Genomic DNA, 16,087 nt, shown 5'->3' with positions numbered 1-16,087 from the left:
ATGGATGAAAAAGCATGACCCCAATGCTATACTCTTTATAAGAGATGCACTTTAAATTCATAATGAAAGTAGATTGAAAGTCAAAGATGGAAAAATAAATCATGCAAATAGTTACCAAAAAAAAGGATAATTAAACAATTAAACTATCCAAAAAAATAGACTTCAATTTAAGAAGTTATGAGTAGAGGGAAAATTACTGTATACTGATAAAAGGATCAATTCCACAAGAAGACATATCAATAATAAATATACATACACCTAATGATAGAGATCCAAAACATGTGACCCAAAACATGTGACCCAAAGCACATATTGACAGATTTGAAGGGAGAAATAGATAGTACTACACTGATACTAGGGGATTTCACTATAGCACTTTCAGTAATGGATTTCTATTCCACATCTGGACAGAAGACCAATAAGGCACTAGAAGATTTGAACAGTAGTCTGCACCAACTAGTCTTAACAAATGCATGCAGAACACTTCACCCAACAGCAGCATTATACACGTCTTGAGAGCACACGGATCATTCTCTAGGATAGACCATATATTAGGTCACAAAACACGTCTAAACAGATACATAAATACTGAAATAATACAATGTATCTTCTCCAATCACAATGGAATGAGACTAGAAATCAATAGCAGAGGGAAAACTCAGATATTTTGATATTAAACAATGTCCTAGTAAATCACTAATGGGAAAAGAAGAGACCACTAAGGAAATTAAGAAATATCAAGGGGTGAATGGAAATGGAAATACAATACACTAAAATGTGTGGGATAGAGTAAAGAAAACACAGAGGGGAATACGTACTCCAAATACTTACTGTAGATAAGAAGAAAGATCTCCAGTCAGAGACCTAACCTCTCAACTGCAGAACCTAGACAGAGAAAACTAAACCAAAGCAGGCAGAAGAAAGAAAGGAACAAACTTTAGAGGAGAAATAAATTTAATAGAAATAAACCATAGAAAGAATCAACAAAATATAAATTGGGTCTGAAAATCCCAATAAAATTGAAAAAACCCTTAAGCTAGACTGACAAAGAAAATGACTAAAATCAGAAATGAAAGTGGAGCCACTACTATACTGACCCCAGAGATACAAAGATTCATAAGAGAATACTATGAGCTCCTTGCCAACAACTTTGATAGTCTAGAGGAAAGGACAAAGCACTAGATACAAACAAATACCTACATTGACTCAAGAAGAAATAGAAAGTCTCAACAGTTCAATAATGAATAGATAGATCAAATCAGTAATCAAAAACCTCCCCCCAAAAAAACCTCAATGCCAGGTGGTTTAATAGGTAAATTTTAACAAACATTCATGAAGAATTAACACAATGAAATTTCATCCAGCCATAAAAATGAATGAAGATCTGATGCATGTGACAACATGAATAAACCTTGAAGACATCAGGTTTGTTGAAATAAGCAAGGCACAGTAGGATAAATATTGTATAAACTCAATGATATTAAATAATTAGATTTAGCAAATTTATCGAAATAAATACTAGAATGCAGCTTGACAGGGACCAGAATGGAGGTAGTAGGGGATGGGAATTTAATGTTTAAAGTGTGTAAAATTTCTCTCTGTGGTGGTCAAAAAGTTTTTGTAATGGATTGTGATGATGGCAGGACAATAATTTGCACATAATTAACAGCACTGAATTATATATATGAATGTTCTTAGAAGGGGAAAATTTTAGTTGTATATATATATTACTAGAAAAAGAAAAAAATAGTATCATATAACATGAACAACGAACCCAAGTGTAAAATGTGGACTGTAGTTAATAGGAATAAACAATATCTTTTCATTAATTTTAACAAATGTGCCACACAAATACAAGGTGTCATTCTTGGGGAGTATTTTCTCATCATTTCTCTGTAAACCTACACCTAATCCAATAAAAGAAAATATGTGTAGGTTGAGGTGATGTTCATCCTTTTGCATGTGGATATCTAATTCTTCATCACCATCTGTTGAACAGATTATCCTGTTACCAAAATTTGTCTTGGCACCTTTATGAAAAATTAATTGACTGTATTTCCTCTTCTGAAAAGGTTTAGTCCACATCTTTTGTTCATTTTTAAATTTAATTTTTTTTGCCTTTTTTTTTCAATGTTGAGTTGTAGAATCTTTATGTATTTTGGATATTAAACTCTTATTTGATATGTAGTTTCCAAATATGTGGGGCATGACTCCTAGGGATGAACCTGGCCTTGGCAATGTCAGGCGGGGTGAGAAAGCCTTGAGAAAACCTTTTATGGTCATAAGGGGGAAGAGAAACTAAACAAACCAAAGTTTCAATGGTTGAGAGATTTCAAATAGCCGAGGCCTTATTCTGGAGTAATGCTTATGCAGTATATAGATATACTTTTTCAGTTTTTGGTGTGCTGGAGTAGCTAGAGGGAAATAACTGAAACTATTGAACCGTAATCCAGTAGCCTTGATTCTTGAAGATGATTGAATAAATATCTTCTAAGGTCTGTCTGTATGATTGTGAAAAACTGACACCCATTTATTCAGTGTATGGACAGATGTGTAAAAAAAACAGACAAAATTAAATAAACAATAGAGGGGACAGGGGTTTTGGGATGTTCTGGGTGTTTTTTTATTTTTCACTTTTATACTTATTCTTATTTTCTTGAGAAATGAAAATGTCCAAAAATCTATAGTGATAATGAATGCACAGCTATATGATGGTGAACTACTGACTTTATACTTTATTATATGATAAGTGAATATATATAATATCTCTCAATAAAAAGAATATATTGTGAAGGAGAAATAAATTGCAAAGTAATATGTTTTGTATAATTTCACTTTTTAATTAAAAATAATTCTGCCTGGGGAAAATACTGACTATAAAGAGAAAGTTATTTCTGGACACTCATATCTGTTCCATTCATATATGTCCCGTCCTTATGCCCCTCTCATACTTGTTGGTAGCTGCAGCTTTAAAATCTACTTTAAAAAAATTTTACTTTTAAATCATGAAATGATAGTCCTCCAAATTTGTTATTCTTCAAATTGTAGCTTTGTCTTTCTAGGTGTTTTGCATTTCTATGTAAAATTTAGGACCTGTTTGCCAATTTTTTGATACAAGCATGCTGGAATTTTGTTATGAATTAAGTTGATATGAATTGTGGTGGATTTCCATGTTTATGATATTGCGCCTTTCAATCAGTGATCGTGAAATGCCACTCCATTTATATTTAATTCTCTCACCATAATTTTCTAATTTTCATGGTAAAACTCATACTTCTTTTTAAAGTTATTCATAAGAATTTCATAATTTTATGCTGCTGAGAATGGAATTGTCTTCTAAATTTCATTCATGGATTTCTCATTGGTCATATAAAGAAGTAATTTGCGTTTTTCCAACATTTTTATTGAGAAATCTTCATGGGCATAGCATCCATGCATGGAGTATAATCAATGGCTTACAATATCATCACATAGTTGTTTACTCATTACCATGAACATTTTTAGAACATTTGCATTACTCCAGAAAAAGAAAGAAAAAAGAAAAAAAAATCATGCCTCTCATACCCTAATACCCACCTCTCATTGAATACCAGTATTTCAATCTACCCAATTTTTTACCCTTTATACCCCCTATTATTTATTTATTTATTATCCTTATTTTTTACTCTTGCATAAAAGGAATCAAATACAAGGTTTTCACAATCACACATTCACATTATAAAAGCTGTATCACTATACAATTGTCTTCAAGTATAAAAGCTAATGGAACACAGCTCAACAGTTTCAGATACTTGTCTCCAGCCCTCCAATACACCATGAACTAAAAAGGGGTATCTATATAATATGGAAGAATAACTTTCCAGATAACTTCTCAATTCTGTTTGAAATCTCTCAGCCAGTGAAACATTATTTGTATCATTTCTTTTTGTCCTGTTTTGGACAAGAAGTCTTTCTCAATTCCATGATGCTCAGTCCAAGCTCATCCTGGGAACTCTATCCCATGTTTCCAGGGATATTTACACCCATGGGATGTAATGTCTCATATAGTGGGGAGGGCAGTGAGTTCAGCTACTAAGCTGTCTTAGAGAAAGAGGCTACATCTGAGCATGAAAAGAGGTTCTCAGGGGGTGACTCTTAGGCTTAATTTTAAGTAGGCTTTGCCTATCCTTTGCAGGAGTAAGTTTCATAGGGGCAAACCCCGAGACGAAGGGCTCAGCCTATTGATTTGGTTGCTCCACTGCTTGCAAAAATATCAGGAATTCTCAGTTAGGAAATTGAATATTTCCTCCTTTCTCCCCAGTTCCCCAAGTGAACTTTGCAAATACTTTTTAATCTCTGCCAAAATTACTCTGAGATGTACCAGGGGATCACATTAACCTATACAAACCAAAAAGATCTCACACTCTATTCAAGGTTCCATGTGCTTATGATATTCAACTAAACTGACCATACACGTTAAATTTGGAAATACACTCCCCAAAGTAAAAAATTTGCATCAAATAAACATCTCTTCTTTTGATCTCACACAGAAGTTGAAATTTGAAAATATGTGCCATATCATCCTTTATGCTATATTCTGATTTCCCTTAGCCCTATCCAGATCAGCTTCATTCATTTTTATAGTAGAAATCTAATCACTGTTTCAACTTTGTGAACAGTACCTGTATGGGGTAATGCTGACCCTTATAGCTTCATAGCTCTAATTCTGAGTCACAGATATCAAATGAAACCCGAAGTTTCTAGGAATTACCAGGTTATATAAAAACAGCTCAGTGGTAACGAACTATAGAAATGATCCCTGAAAGCCCAAAACTAAAGGACAAATACTGTAAGGTCCCACTGATGTGAACCGACATTCGAGAATCAGCTTGGAATATATCATTGGTAACAGAGACCAGCAGGAGTTAGAAACAGGGTAAGATAATGGGTAATTGGAGCTGAAGGGATACAGACTGTGCAACAGGACTAGATACAAAAACTCAAAAATGGACAGCACAATAATACCTAAGTGTAATGTAACTAGGTTGGAACACTGAATGAAGCTGCACCTGAAATATGGTTTTTTGTTTGTTTGTTTGTGTGTTTGTATCTTTTGTTTTTGTTTTTTTCTTTTTCCTTTATATATATATATATATTATTAGTATTATTATTTTAATTCTCTTCTCTATATTAACATTCTATATCTTTTTCTGCTGTTTTGCTAGTTCTTTTCCTAAATCGATGCAAATGTACTAAGAAATGATGATCATACATCTATGTGATGATACTAAGAATTACTGAGTGCATTTGTAGAATGGAATGATTTCTAAATGTTGTGTTAATTTCTTTTCTTTTTTTTGATTAATAAAAAAATTAAAAAAAAAAAAAAAAAACAGCTCAGTATCTCAGAATTTAGAAATATGACTCCTGAGTATATGTGACAGCTAGGACCCTTTATAATAGACCCGGACCTGATAACCCATGGTCTTGATTTCAATTCTCCGAGCTTGTATACTGCAGTTAGTCCATGTGAAAGAGGTATGATATTTGTCTTTTTGTTTCTGCCATTTCATTCAATTTACAGACTTTAAGATTCATTAACCTAGTTGCAATCCTCACAACTTCATTCCTTTTTGAGGTCACTCAGTAGTCCATTGTATGTATACACCACAGTTCCAACTTCCTTTGCTCAGTCATTGTGCCCTTAGGCAACATCGATCCATTGTGAATCACTAGCACTGCTTCCATAAACACCAGTGTGCAAATGTCCACTTCTGTCCCATCACTCAGTTCCTTCAGGCTTATAACTAAGCAACAGGATTGGAAGATCACGTGGCAATCCCACCCCTAACCTCCTGTGGAACCACCAGACTGCTTTCCAGAGGGGCTGCACCTCTCAGCTTCCCTACCAACATTTCTTAAATTTTGTTAACTATTAAAGGAAAGTCCCTTAGTTAACTGAAATTGACTAAACTTATCCTTAGTCTTATTCTTTTACTAGAGCTAGACTATACAGAAAATTGTATACGTTCAAATTTTCCCGTAAAGAATATGAATAATTTTTATTTTGATTCTCAAAGTTCCGAAAAAGCCATCAAAATTACTTAAGTGATGGAGACTCAAATAGTTAAAGTTGATCCTTTGTGACCAACGTGAGGAGAAACTGAGAAAGTTCAATAAGGGAAAAGATGCTAACCTGGGCTTACTAAGATAGAGAGGCTGAAGGAAACCTACCAGTAGTTACCAAACTGGGTGATTGATTTTGCTTGCCAGAGCTGCCGTGGAAAATATCACGCAATGGGTTGGCATAAACAAGAATTTAATGGCTTAAGGTTTTAGATGCCAGAAGTTCTAAATCAAGGTGGTGGCAAGACCATGCTACTCCCCTAGTCTGTATTGTCATGCTGATTGTTTGCCACTGTTTTAGGGCTCCTGGATTTGCACCTCTGCCTCTGTCCTATGGTTGTCCGTTCCTCTTGTGGGGCTGCTGATTTCTTCTGGCTCTTTGATTGTTTCAGAATTACCTCTCATTACCATGCCTCCCATCTTAAGAATTAAGACCTACACTTATTCATTTGCCCACTCACTAATTTATGATAATATCCTCAACAGATCCTATTCACAAATGGTTTCACAGCAATAAAAATGTGATTAAGATGACATTTTTTTGGTGGGTTACATGATGTATTAGTTAGGGTTCTCTAGAGAAACAGAATCAACAGGGAACACTTGCAAATATACTGTTTATAAAAGTGTCTCATGTGACGGCAGGAATGCAGAGTCCAAAATCCACAGGGCAGGCTGTGAAGCTGACGACTCCAATGGATGGTCTGGATGAACTCCACAGGAGAGGCTCACCAACCAAGGCAGGAATGGAACCTGTCTCCTCTGAATCCTCCTTAAAAGGCTTCCCTGATTAGATTAGGCATCACTTATTGTAGAAGACACTCCCTTTTGGCTGATTACAAATGGAATCAGCTGTGGATGCAGCTGACGTGATCATGATCTAATCCTATGAAATGTCCTCATTGCAACAGACTGGCCAGCACTTGTCCAATCAGATAAACAGGTACCACAACTTGGCCAAGTTGACACGTGTCCCTAACCATGACACATGATTTAACCCATGGCACTGCAATCAAAATAGAAAAACTCTGTTCTTTACCTCAGCTAAAGTCTTTCAGTTAATAAATAATCAAAGTTATCTCCATGGTAAAATCCAGCCAGAGATCTGCTGTAAGGGCAGATATAACATTCTGTTTTAATATGCCCAGTTAACATTCCTATTAAATTTATTCCCTTATTGCTTTTCTTATCCAGAATCTTCTTCAGAATTTTATTTTTGCCTTTTCTTCCTGACAAGAGTTCTCACTCACAGATAAATAAAATCTGTGTGCAGAAATGAAGTATCTTGGAGTTTATTAATTGAAATTATAAAAGGATTTATAAATACCTTTTGAACTATGGAAAGATTGAAAAGGTTTTACAAAGGAGGTGTTTTTTATGGACCTTGAAGGACTTCCAGTGTTCCATGACATCATTCAATGGAGGGAATAATCTAGGCTTACAACAACAAGCTCACAATTAGGAATGCAGTGAAGCTGGAATGAGCATTCTGTGTGTGGGGAATACATAGGATAGGATGAGGACGCAAATGTTTTCATTCACATTTAAGTGAAATTAGAAATAAAGTACAATGAAAACAGTGAAGTCAGGATGAATTGGAATTTAAACTGGTTGCCATGGTCTAGAACTAAGAAAGTCTTGTTGCCAAGCAGTTAAGCCAGAACTTAATTAATTGATAGACAAAAGGGACTGGCTGGAAATCATATTTCTTTTTTTTTTTATTAATTAATGGAAAAAAAAATTAACCCAACATTTAGAAATCATGCCATTCTACACATACAATCAGTAATTCTTAACATCATCACATAGTTGCATGATCATCGTTTCTTAGTACATTTGCATTGGTTTAGAAGAACTAGTGACACACCAGACAAAGATATAGAATGTTAATATAGAGAAAAGAAATAAAAGTAATAATAATAGTAAAAAAAAACAAAAAAACAAAAATGAACAAACAAACAAAAACAAACAAACAAATTAACTAAACCTATAGCTCAGATGCAGCTTCATTCAGTGTTTTAACATGATTACTTTACAATTAGGTATTATTGTGCTGTCCATTTTTGAGTTTTTGTGTCTAGTCCTGTTGCACAGTCTGTATCTCTTCAGCTCCAATTACCCATTATCTTACCCTGTTTCTACCTCCTGCTGGACTCTGTTACCAATGACATATTCCAAGTTTATTCTCGAATGTCCATTCACATCAGTGGGACCATACAGTATTTGTCCTTTAGTTTTTGGCTGGACTCACTCAGCATAATGTTCTCTAGGTCCATCCATGTTATTACATGCTTCATAAGTTTATCTTGTCTTAAAGCTGCATAATATTCCATCGTATGTATATACCACAGTTTGTCTAGCCATTCTTCTGTTGATGGACATTTTGACTGTTTCCATCTCTTTGCAATTGTAAATAACACTGCTATAAACATTGGTGTGCAAATGTCCGTTTGTGTCTTTGCCCTTAATTCCTTTGAGTAGATACCCAGCAATGGTATTGCTGGGTCGTATGGCAATTCTATATTCAGCTTTTTGAGGAACCGCCAAACTGCCTTCCACAGTGGTTGCACCATTTGACATTCCCACCAACAGTGGATAAGTGTGCCTCTTTCACCGCATCCTCTCCAGCACTTGTCATTTTCTGTTTTGTTGATAATGGCCATTCTGGTGGGTGTGAGATGATATCTCATTGTGGTTTTATTGTCATGTGTGCGCTCATCGAAAACTTCTGTTTCTTGAGATGAGTTGTGCAAACTACCTATGACTAGGCCCACAGCTAGGAAGAATCATGGAGACTATTAATTCTTCTACTGGCAAATGTTTCACAGAGTTTATTTGTGAGGACAAGAAACACCCAATATTTGCATATGTTTATCAGTGCTCACACACACAGACGTGCACACACACACTAGTTTTCTTTATTGCTGAGTGTTCAGATCTTGGTAAGGATCGATGCCCTTTATTATATTCAATTCTACTGTATTTTATTAAGTTGAGAGGCACTAATTTGAGTACTTATGGAGTTCTTACTAAAAATTATGCAAGTAGTGAGTACAACTATGATTAAAGTTAGAAAGGGGTTTGTCATTCTTGTACAGGTATTTAAGAATATGAAAAAGCTGTTGGGAAAAGGAAAAAAGAAGCTATAAAAATGAAGTGGATTTTTAAGAGTCTAATCTGAAGTCAAGGTACTATGGCAAAACTAGTCAACATCATTACCCAAAATGTTATATTCTCTCCAATGATGTGGTATGTGGAGGCATTACATAAATTAATGTAATGAAGACAAAGAATATGTAACTCAAAGGCTCTTTGGAATCTTCTTCCCATAATAACTGCTCCCAAATTAAGGATTTAAGAAAAAATTCTGGCAGATTTTTATGTATCAATTTCTTTTTCATCAGTGTTAATATTGTTCATAACTAATCATTGCCCACAGAGAATAAATCAGTATTTTGAATTTGCTCACAATTTAGAAATGCTCATCCTCAAAATAGTCACCTAGAGGTTTTGCTTTCTTCCTGCATGCACTCTACGCCTTAAGAAATATGTTGCTTGCTTTTCAGTAATGGGAAAGCACCCAAGTAATCCAAATAAAGGCTGGATTACTCTAATAATTATGAGAATGTTCAGTCTGAAACGCATTCTGGTCAGTCCAGTTTGGGTGAAGAATTTTGGCAAACAGTGTAAGTCTAGAGAGAGGCTGCAAAAGGATAACATAAGAAATTATGGGATACTGAAAAAGTGAGATAAAATAAAAATAATAAGTTAGTGGAGTCCTCTAGATATGTGAGCATTTAATTTTTTTTCAACTTCCAGCACCTTTTATTTTTCCTAGACTCTAGATACAATACTCATTTACTCGATTAATATACACATAACTACACAAAAGTATTCTACATCCAGCACATGGTCTTTATTACAGAAGTTGGCCTAAGGAAGCTTATAAACATTACAAATTACCCTCTGCTTTTCCATACTAACCAAGGCTGCAACCAACAAAACACCGCATTTTAGTAAATGCTTTAAACAGCTTAAGTCACGTCCTGATCCCTTCCCCTTAGAGGCGGGGGAAAAAAAACCTTAGATTTTTGTCCTAACAAAACTTTACCCTGAACCATCAAATTACCGCAGATGGAATACCAAGAATAGGTCAAGTCTTTTGCCTAAGCAATTCAAGGCTGATCTTTCAAAAGAAGACACAGGTTTCTCATTAAACTTTGTTTTAATGGGTCTCAAAATTCTGTGACAGATTTTTGGTCGTTGTTTCCATTTAAAAAGTACTGATTTTAAAAACTAATAACTTAAAACTGCCACACGAAAACAAATGGTCCACAAAACATTCCTTTCGTTCTGAAGGTTTTACGATGCATTGTTATCATTAACCAGTCTTTTACTATTAAACTTAAATGGCCAATTGAGACAAACAGTTCTGAGACCGTTCTTCCACCACTGATTAAGACTGGGGTGGCAGGTGTTATGGGTAATATTCATTTAGCTTTCTGAGCTTTCTGGGCAGACTTGGTGACCTTGCCAGCTCCAGCAGCCTTCTTGTCCACTGCCGTGATCACACCCACAGCAACTGTCTGTCTCATATCACGAACAGCAAAACGACCCAGAGGAGGATAGTCAGAGAAACTCTCGACACACATGGGCTTGCCAGGAACCATATCAACGATGGCAGCATCACCAGACTTGAGGAATTTGGGACCATCTTCCAACTTCTTGCCAGAACGGCGATCAATCTTCTCCTTCAGCTCGGCAAACTTGCAAGCAATATGACCTGTGTGACAATCCAGCACAGGTGCATAGCCAGCACTGATTTGACCTGGATGGTTCAGGATAATCACCTGAGCAGTGAAGCCAGTTGCTTCCATTGGTGGGTCATTTTTGCTGTCACCAGCCACATTGCCACGACGAACATCTTTTACAGACACGTTCTTGACATTGAAGCCCACATTGTCCCCAGGAAGAGCTTCACTCAAAGCTTCGTGGTGCATTTCAACAGACTTGACTTCAGTTGTAACATTTACTGGAGCAAAGGTGACCACCATGCCTGGTTTGAGAACACCAGTCTCCACTCGGCCCACAGGCACAGTACCAATACCACCAATTTTGTAGACATCCTGAAGAGGCAGACGCAAGGGCTTGTCAGTTGGACGAGTGGGTGGCAGGATGCAATCCAGAGCTTCAAGCAGCGTGGTTCCACTGGCATTGCCATCCTTACGGATGACTTTCCATCCCTTGAACCAAGGCATATTAGCACTTGGCTCCAGCATGTTGTCACCATTCCAACCAGAAATTGGCATAAATGCTACTGTGTCAGGGTTGTAGCCAATTTTCTTAATGTAGGTGCTGACTTCTTTAACAATTTCCTCGTATCTCTTCTAACTGTAAGGTGGTTCGGTGGAATCCATTTTGTTAACACCAACTATTAGTTGTTTCACACCCAGAGTGTAAGCCAGAAGGGCATGCTCTCGTGTCTGCCCGTTCTTAGATATACCAGCTTCAAATTCACCAACACCAGCAGCAACAATCAGGACAGCACAGTCAGCCTGAGATGTGCCTGTAATCATGTTTTTAATAAAGTTTCTGTGTCCTGGGGCATCAGTGATGGTCACATAGTACTTGCTGGTCTCAAACTTCCACAGGGAGATATCAATGGTGATACCACGCTCACGTTCAGCTTTTAGTTTATCCAAGACCCAGGCATACTTGAAGGACCCCTTTCCCATCTCAGCAGCCTCCTTTTCAAATTTTTCAATGGTTCTTTTGTCGATTCCACCACATTTGTAGATCAGATGGCCAGTTGTGGTGGACTTGCCCAAATCTACGTGTCCAATAACGACAATGTTGATATGAGTCTTTTCCTTTCCCATTTTGCCTTAAGATGTACTGATGGCTTTCACGACACCTGTGTTCTGGCGGCAAACCCGTTGCGAAAAAGGTGAGCATTTAATTTTGATTAAGAATAAAAATTGTGGTAAAGTATTTAAGATGTAATATTTAGGGTAGTTGAGGGTGATGAGATACAGGTTTCAGTCACAGTTTGAGGGCTGATGTTTTCTGAAGGTGTGTTCTAAAAGTAAAGTAAAAACTAGATGATAAATTATTATCCACATGCTTGCTAAATAGAGTCAAAATTTTAGATGCAATTACTGCTGGAGAACAACTTTACAAATAAGATGTCAAATTATTTGAGGTTAATATAGGTTTGTTTCACAAGATTATTGTAATGTTTAGAAAGAAAGGGAAAATGCTGTATGTATTGACAGCCTGTTTAGAGGCTTGGAAGTGACGCTGTTAACCAAAGCACATTGGGAACAAGCATCGGGTCTATATGGGAAATGGGCATCCTGAAAATGGGAAGCTCCCACTCCACAGAGCTTCACATTGTTGACTTGTAGATTTAATGGAATTAAGTATAAGGAGATATCCATGAAGGATTGTGAATAGAAAGATACTTGTCGTTGCTTTTCATGAAAGGAAGAGTCCACGATTCACGGGCAAATATTTCTTGAGACAAGACATCAAGTAAAATTATCCACATAAATAATTAAGTAGACATGAGGGTTCAAGAGATGATTAGTGCTGAAATAGACATGTTTGATTTCTATTAAATCCCATAGGATGAGTTATTTGGTCACAAATTTAAACCTTCTTAGCAGACAGCATTCTCCTAGGTTTTTCCGAGTAGACATCACCTCATTACTTTAATAATCCCAATGCTTTTGTGATCTAATGAAATCCCAAAATTTTAGTGATCTAATAATGACTGTGCCCTTCTCACTGGGTAAATACATGCAAACAATTCTATATAAAATATGGAATGCAATTATACATGCCACTCAACTCTATCTTTGTCCTGACAACACCACCCAAATGTGCACACCAGACCATTGATTTATTAAGTTCTATATCATTCATTTATGTTGCCCAACTGTGTAGCCAACTGTCCTGCATATCATATGATTCTATTATTTCTGTAATGTAGGAAGAAAGCAACAAATAAGGATTATCAGTAAGGCACAGAGCTGATATCAGAATTCTCCTTTAAATAAATGCAAGATAAATACATTTGAAGGGTGATTTCCACAGCTTGCTACCTCACATACCTAAAAATGCAAGGGACTTTGATATTTTGACTCAGTATTCCAATCCTGTTTTCCCCAAAGTTTTTCTACCTCTTTTTGGTTTTCTACCTCATCTTCACTTCAAAACACACTTAATGTTCACCTCCACATGCTCCAAATATCAGCTTCCCAATTGCTTTGAGTTCCTTTCCTTATAATGTGGACTGACGTATTACAATTTTTTCCCCTACATGCATTATCATGGGTAAACACTTTTTGCATACCATATATCAATTACCCAAGCCATTCTTCTGTCCAATTCCATTATATTTATTTTCTGAACCGAACTGGGCAAGTGACAACAATGAACACATTTAAAACACAAAGAAAATAATACAATTTTAAAAATATAGAATATACTAGTTTGTTAATGCTCCCAGAAAACAATATACCAGAAATGGAATGGTTTTTAAAGAGAGAATTTAATAAGTTATAAGTTAACAGTTCTAAGGCCATAAATATGTCCTAACTAAGGCATCCAGAGAAAGATACTTTGGCTCAAGGAAGGCAGTCTGGAAAGGCATGTGGCAGGTGTTTGCTGGTCCTTGTTCCGGTTCAATACTTTCAGCTTCTGATGCCAGTGCCTTCCTCTTTAAGCATCTGTGGGCTTCACTTACTCCCCCAGGACATAACTCTGGGTTCTGGCCTGCTTAGCATCCCGTGGGAAGGCACATGGCAACATCTGTTGGGCTGTGCCCACGTCGAGGCATCTCCTCTCTGTTAGCATTCCAAACATCCTTGTTTCTGTCAGCTCTGAAACAACTGTTTTCCAAGCATCTGCATCTGAGGTTTCTCCAAAATGTTTCCCCTTTTAAAGGACCCTAGTAAATTAATCAAGACCCACCTTCATGGGTGATGTCACATCTCCATTTAATCAAAAGACCACGCTCACAATTAGGCATGCCACATCTCTGTGGAGATAATCTATTTAAAAGCTTTCACCCTACAATATTGAATTAGGATTAAAAGAAAAGGCTGCCCAAACAAGATTGGATCAGGATTAAAACATGGCTTTTTGGGTTACAAAATATTCTCAAACTGGCACACAGAACAACTGCTGTAAAATTAGAATATCTACAAAAGCATCAAATGCCTATTTTAGAACTAAAATATAACAAATATAAAATTAAGGACTCAGTGGCTGTGTTGAAGAGTACATTGGACAAAACCCAATACAGAATTACTTAAATGGAATACAGGTCAATGGAGAAATCCTAATATGAAAATACAGACAAAAAAATAAATATAAAATAAATGGAGAAGAAAGACATATTGTTATATCAAATTTTCTGACATCACTAGGATAGACAAAGTGAAAAGAGAAAACCGAGGAAATTAAAATACAAGGAAATGATGAATGAAAAAATTTGAGTAAGGAAATTTATGAAACCATTTCTTCAGAGTTGTTACATATGCAGAAGTGCTGTTCATTTTTATGTTTCTTATTCTTTACTGCTCATCAAATTCTGTGCACTACATCATTCTCTATCTTCGAGTTTGGTGTTTTTTTTTTTTCTTCTGCCTCCCCAGATCTACTGTAGAACTCTACCAAATAATTTTTTCATTTTGGTTATTATAATTTTAACTTCCAAGAACCCCATATTTTAAAAAAATTCTTTTCCTCTCTACATTTGCCATCAGTAGTGGCTTTTTGTTCAGTCAATATTTGATCAGAAGTTGTGTTTAATCCTCTCAGGCCAGTGAGTTCACTACTCAAAGCTAACAGATATGTTTGTTATCTGGGAATGCTTCAAGGCTGCCCCATGTCATGCATTTTCCACCTGTAACACCATAGATCTACTAGCATAAGTGTAACCCCAGGGGGAATCTTCCTGGCTGTCTTTTTCCCCAGTTGTCTGTTTTAATCCTTTTACTGGTCTGCCATTTTACTTACTGTTACTAGATTCATGGATTTAACAAGCCCCTCTTAATTGTTTGCTATCAAAATCGCCATTGTTTTCAATATTGTCCTTAGATATGAACTTCTTATTCTCTGTTCCAAGTAGGTCAGTTCTTATGGTCTGGATCTCCCACTGGGAAGAGCATGTGCACCAATACACAGAAGGTGGAAGATGTCATCTACCACTTACTCCAGAGTGACAGTCCTACTTTACAAGTGGATGTGAGAGGGAGAAGGTAGACACTTTTCTTCTTGGTTTTTGTCTTCTAGCATTGAACATCTTCCCTTTAAGTGAGTGGAGGCGAGAAAAATTGGGGACTCAATATTCTATGCCTGTATCCTGGGGCAGGGTGTCACCCTATAACTTAGTGTAGGGTGAATGAGCTAGAGGGTATGCCCACAAAGATAAAGTTTTCACAAAATGAAACACAGAGAGGGAATAAATCCATCTGTACCTGCCCCTGAGTGAGTGAAGAAACAGTACTAGACTGGGATGTCTGGGATTAAGGGACACTATGTCTGGGCCACATCTTTCCCTTACAGACCAAGCACCACAAAACTAGGGTGCCTGGTGAATGGTACCACCGAGCAAATCATATGCCAAGGGTTCTCTTTTTGTCTTATCAAGAAGTAGCAGATTTTTTAATATATGTTTTTCCATTTGTAGACTGTGCTTAGGTCAATTTCCAGAGACATTAAATGTGCTTTTTTTTTTCTAATAAATTTTACAGTTAATAATTGTTGTGCTGAGAAAAGAGTCCTGTAGAACCTTCATGCAGACATTCTGGAACTCCTAACTCCTTGAAATCTGGAAGAGGAAGACAAAAAAGCAGTGGATTTTACTACCAGATATTCAAGGTTGACATAAAGCAACAGAAATTGAATTACTGTGGTACTCAGTGAACTAGGCTAGAGAATATAGATGCTCTTTTCAATAACTGGTGCTGGG

General features: G+C 36.4%; 1 pseudogene; it reads right to left on the bottom strand.

Moving 5' to 3' along the window:
• Window positions 1-10,015: 10,015 nt before the first annotated feature.
• Window positions 10,016-11,999, bottom strand: LOC143669941 (elongation factor 1-alpha 1 pseudogene; annotated as a pseudogene).
• Window positions 12,000-16,087: the final 4,088 nt, after the last annotated feature.

This window comes from Tamandua tetradactyla, chromosome 26 (assembly GCF_023851605.1).
Source record: "Tamandua tetradactyla isolate mTamTet1 chromosome 26, mTamTet1.pri, whole genome shotgun sequence".
NCBI classification, from domain to species: domain Eukaryota; kingdom Metazoa; phylum Chordata; class Mammalia; order Pilosa; family Myrmecophagidae; genus Tamandua; species Tamandua tetradactyla.
This window is presented reverse-complemented; position numbering and strand designations above follow the sequence as displayed.